This window comes from Brachyistius frenatus, unplaced genomic scaffold, assembly GCF_029030835.1.
Source record: "Brachyistius frenatus isolate BFR_SWC_R1_liver_20210118 unplaced genomic scaffold, ASM2903083v1 Contig_439, whole genome shotgun sequence".
NCBI lineage: Eukaryota > Metazoa > Chordata > Actinopteri > Embiotocidae > Brachyistius > Brachyistius frenatus.
In genome coordinates, this window is record NW_027211038.1 from 96,553 (window position 1) to 102,500 (window position 5,948).

Sequence of the window (5,948 nt, forward strand, 5' to 3'; positions counted from 1 at the left end):
AGGTACCAAAGGTCGATCTGTTGATGGCCATTACGCAAGGAACTCACTGACACCACTTTCTACATCAGAATCCACTTATATTAGACCAGCTGTGACATTTCTAAAACCATGACTCCCCATCAGCTCTATGACAACACAGAACAACCATCTCTATTGTATTTAATTAGTCTCAACAACCTGCTCAGATAAAAAAACAAGAAAAGTGTTTCCACATTATGATGTCACCGTGATGTTGACTTTTAACTTTGTGGGTATAAATGGGACGAGTGGTTGTTGAGATGTACAAGGCACAAATAAACAAACACAGAAAAAGATCTCTGGAAATATATGTAGTTTAAGATGATTGGAAAGTAAATTATGCACACTCAAAGCTCCCGATGTAGTTTATTTATTAACACACAACAGTTTATTTATTAACAACATCAGTTTATTTATTAACACCATCCGTGATGTTTGCAGCACGTTGCTCTTCATCAGTGTTGTTCATAAATGAGTTGCATCGGGAGCTTTAAATGTGAATAAATTACTTCTGCTCACTCCTCAACATGGTTCCAGCTCTTCAACGCCCCTGAAAACTGCTTCCTAGACTCGGCAGCCGTTCTCATGATACCAGTGAAGAGTTTTTATAATATTAGTGACCTCTTCACAGCTGATTTGACATCATCAGCCCGTAGAGGCAGAAACTCCACACAAGTATGTCAGTTCCCTCCTGTGTAAAGTTTGGATGGCGACTCCTTCTTAATTACAAACTGACAGTCTGCTGCACCACAACGGTTTTAAAAGATGAGAGGAGCTCATCTGATTGGTCATGATTAAAGTCAGCCGTGACACACCTAAATCTACTTGCACTCCCAGCACACGGAATTTAGACCAGAAGTTTGCACTGTGCTTTGATTCATGTTTTTTGAGACTAAACGTCGCACATAACCGCCCCTCCAAATAACAAGTGCATAATGATAGTCTCAAACTTTTATGCCAAATTCAGTTGATATGAACATTCTCCGAACCCGACTTGTACTTGGCTCCAAATACTTCCGTGTACATTTAGTCTGCTTTTGTTGGTTTGGACCTTTTAGTTCTAATGAACCAATGTTTAATTCTTCAGTCTACTTTGCTCTTCACACTATTTGCCGACAGTTTGTGTTTGATCTGGGCGCAAAGCCAGCTCCATAAAAATAATTTCCCCAGTTTGTTGTGGAAAAGTTTGACTGGTCTGCACTGAGTCCTGACCTTTAACCCCATCCAACACTTCTGGGATGAGCTGGATTGCGACACACTGTTGGACCTCACTAATGCTCCTGAGGTTGAATGGGAACAGACTCCTGTAGCCAGGCTCCAACAGATTGTAGAACTGTATCAGTAACAGGATGGCATGGCTCACTCACTTGTGTAGTACATCTCCCTTGTTGGAAATGCTTTTTCAATAGATGTGCATCACTGGGCATATTTAGATTTACTTACTGCTGACATCTGGGTTCTCCAGGTCCAGCCGGTTCTTCTGGGCCTCCAGAAACACCTGGAGGTTTATTCCTCTCGCCTGAGACTGATGATTGATGAATCGAGCAGGTATGCGTCCAGAAAGGTCAGGTTCATCACAGCCAAAGCCCATCTCCAAGAGAAGCTCCTCCGGGTCATCGTTCCACAGGCTGAGTATATCCATCACACTAACAGGAGGAGGGTCAGTAGAGCTCACAACAGTGTGTCAGACAGGGGCACTAATCAGATCCTCCCTGATCAAACCCCTTAAAACTCACTGATGAAACTCTAAAAGACCCTAACGTCTAAAACCGACTGATGGATGGAACACCTTCAGTATGCACAGATTTATGAATGTGGAAATAGTTCCTGCCTTTATCTCCACCCACACCTCCATCACTCGCCTGCAGCGCAATGAATTGGAAAGCCTCCCCCCCCCCTCACTGTTTGACACTCTGACTGTCTGAGTCTGTCACTGCAGTTCCAACACAAATGATCAGCTGCTGAATACACTTATCGTATAACACCACATGGACAGGTAACAAGGTTAAAAACGTGATTTTCATTGTGTGTGTGTGTGTGTGTGTGTGTGTGTGTGTGTGTGTGTGTGTGTGTGTGTGTGTGTGTGTGTGTGTGTGTGTGTGTGTGTGTGTGTGTGTGTGTGTGTGTGCGTGTGTCTGTGCGTGTGTGTGTGTGTGTGTGTGTGTGTGTGTGTGTGTGTGTGTGTGTGTGTGTGTGTGTGTGTGTGGTCTAACCTGAGTGGTCCAGAGTGACCTGAAGGTGTTGAGCTGCAGCTGTTCCACCTGCTGAGAGATGGACTTGATTTGCTCCACCTGAACATGTACAACACAATTGGTTCAGTGTCCTTATTGTTCTTACGTGATGATTTATGGATTGCTGATATTGCAAATTATTTTTTATCATAACAAATTTTTATGTTTTACAAAGAATATCTGTTCATTTTGAATTTGATGGCAGCAACACATCTCTAAAAAGTTGTGACAGGTTCAACAAAAGATGGAAAAGTTGTGTAAAGCTAAAAAAAAACAACATCCGGTGGAACATCTGACAACTAATCAGGTTACCATGGCAACAGATCAGGAACATGATTGGGTATAAAAAGATGATTTCAGAGAGACAGAGTCTCTCAGCAGTAAAGATGGGGAGAGGTTCACCACTCTGAAAGACTGTGTTGGAAAATAGTTCAACAATCTAAGAATAATGTTCCTCAACGTAAAACTACAAAGAATTAGTGGATTTCATCGTCTACGGTTCATAATATCATTAAAAGATTCAGAGAATCTGGAGAAATCTCTGAACACAAGGGACAAGGCTGGAAACCAATATTGGATGGTGGTGATCTTCGGGCCCTCAGGCAGCACTGCATTAAAAACACTATTCTGGAGTGGAAATCACTGCATGGGCTCAGGAACACTTGTGAAAACCATCGTCTGTGAACACAGTTCATCGCTGCGTCCACAAATGCAGGTTAAAACTCTGGCATGTGAAGAAGTGATGCAACACAGTGATAAACGTGACCCCGTACCAACTTTTTTGAACTGTGTTGCTGGCATGAAATTAAAAATGAGAATATATTTTTAATCAAACAATACAATTTCTTGGATTCAACATTTGATATGTTGTTTTGTCTCTTTTAATTAAATGTTACATGATTTACAAGTCATCACATTCTGTTTATATTTACATTTTTCAGTGTCCCAACGTTGTTTAAAACGAAGTTGTATTAAAATTGTGATGCAGCCTCAATGCAGTTCAATATCATTTTTAATCTACAACACAAACTTTGATATTTCCAACCTTTACCTGAACTGTTTCCAAAACTTGAGCAGGAACATCAACAGTTTCACTACCTTTGCTTTATAAACTAAGCAGAGTATGTTATTTTGAATCCTTACGAAAGAGGAACTCTGAGTTTTGATAGAATAAACAACAGCACCGTGTCGTAATTGCCTCGTACTACATGGCTGTGTGGTTCTGTACGTCTGACAGGAAGAAGAGACGTGTCCTTACCGCAAAAACTCCTGGACCGTCCTCACTCCCTGTTTACCATATAAAGATGCTGCAGGAAAGAAAAGTCATGTTATCTGGACAAACAAGCCAACAGGGCATGCAGAGCAACAAATAACAGCAGCAGAGAGGCGAACATCCAGAACAGGGAGAGCACATCTGCTGGGTCTGGAGCTGTGAATGTCAGTGTGTCCCGTCCAGGTCTGGTGTCGAGGCTCCTCGAGCTATATTAGGAAAGTGTTTCTCTGTCTCAGCCTCCCTCACTCTCCCTGTCTTTTTTCCATCAGAGGGTATTTGAGTTTTAGCAGTTGCTCTACCTTCCTCTCCCTGACAGGACTCCGGTTGACGCTGGCATGCTGTCAAGAACAAAGAAGTCTTTTCCATCTGTACTGCATACACACCTGGTGTTTGTGTGTTTTGTTAATGCTCAGGCTGTTTCTGTCAAAGAAGTACTCACTTACACCAAGTTAACCTGCAGACATCTCCTTAAAGGAGCACCAGCAACAAATACTAAAAACTGCTGTGGAGGTCTGGTCCATGATGTCTGGACCTTTTAAAGTTACATGTCATCAGCCCTCATATGAGCAGACACAGATATAAAGGAATGGCGACGTCACTTGTATGAAGTGATCTCTGGCAGGTGGAATTTGTTGACAATGAAAATGTCTTTGTCAAAACCTAGCTCTCTTTCTAACTGCTTGTTCCTGCTGTCATTGTAGTTACTTCATCCTTAAAGTTATGCAAACTTGGTTGTCATGGCAACGGTAAACGCAGTTCTGAAAAAATGTCATGACTTGCAATTGGAAATTGGAAACAAACAGCGTTCACTTGCACACAAATGCCCTGCTGCATCAGACCGTCGGCCGAACCCGCCTCCTCCTGCCAAATGGTGACGCTGGTTTGTGAACTGGTGTTTTGAAGCCTCTGGTCTGGCATTATGGGCGTCGCCATCTGGAGCCAGAAATTACCATATTTGGGAAGCAGCGAAGGGTCGATCTGACTGAGAACCCGAGGACACCTTGCCCTGTCACCTATACCTCAAACCTGACTGCAGCCCAGACATGTCAATCAAACCAGACACCCCCCAACACCCCTTTCTTTAAGGCCTAATCTTATCTTACTATCTTATTTCCAGGAATCTCTGTTTGTCTGTTTGTTTGTTTGTTTGTCTCTCGTTCGTCCCAGCTACGTGGTGGGTGTTTGCTGAGGACCCAAGAGGGTGCAGTGAATAACTTGGTGTAATATGGAAACGCAACACGCTTAATATTGATCAACTTAAATGAAAGCGAGACGACTGGAGTCGACACGGTGCAGCTGCAGTTCCACAGAGCATCGAAGCATCATCAAACAATCATCGACGTGTCTGGACCTCCTGCAGCTGCCTGCTGTCAGGAAACAGGGTTTGCACTGCTAATATAACACTTAGGTGCAGCAACCAAGTGCTTTTCCAAAGCGCCTAAACCGAATGAACACTAAAAACGATGGGAGAGAGCCTGAGAGCATGCGTGACCGTGAGGAAGACGACTGGACCGGACCAGAGGATGAAGATAGCAAACAGAGAACAGATATGTGAGTGGCTGCTGAGTTCAGATTAGTTTGTAACGTTTATTAAAACTGGTCTCCTCCCTCTGCTGCTGGAGGACAGGAGGACAGGAGGACCACAGACTGTAAAGTGACTAATAATGATGGCTGATGTCTGTTCTTCATCCTGTCAAAACTTTGATCACTTTGTTGATATTTTTTCATTTCAAGAATATTACTTGATAGCCAGCTTTTAGAGCCTGTTTGTGTCCATAACTGATGCGTATTTGTTTGATGAGGTCTGGTCTCTACATAAACACATTCCTGTTTGAGGAGGATGAGGATGCCTGCTGTGTTTGCTCTGCCCTGTGGCTGAGAGGTCCAGAACCTTCACAGCAGCCTCAACACATGACTTCCCTCTACAACTCTGAATGTGCCTGTAAAGAGTCGCTGGTAGTGATGGCACCATATAAGTCCAGGAGAAGATGCTGTTTACCTTCTTCACCCAGAGCGAGGTCATCATCACTGCTGGGGTTCCTCTGCAGAGCCTCTGTGGGCGAGATGCAACACAGCAGCATGAGAAGCACGATGACTGACAGGGGGGGGGGGGGCATAAAGAGCAACATGCTGTTCCCATGGTTTTCTTAACCACCATTTGCATGCTGTTTGAATGAGCTTGCCTCGGGGAGGAGGGGGAGGGGGAGGGGCTTGTTACATAATACACACTGCTCAACAACAATGGTAAATACATCCACCTGTGGACTTTGATTTAACACTACCAGATTTTGAGAACTCAGATTTTAAATTCAGTCAGAAAATGTGAAAAGTGAAAAAGCTCCTTCAGTAAAAAGTGAAGTGTAAAATATTCAGAAGCTTTTAAAAGATATTTAATTTAAAAAGAAAACCAAAACATTTTCTACTTT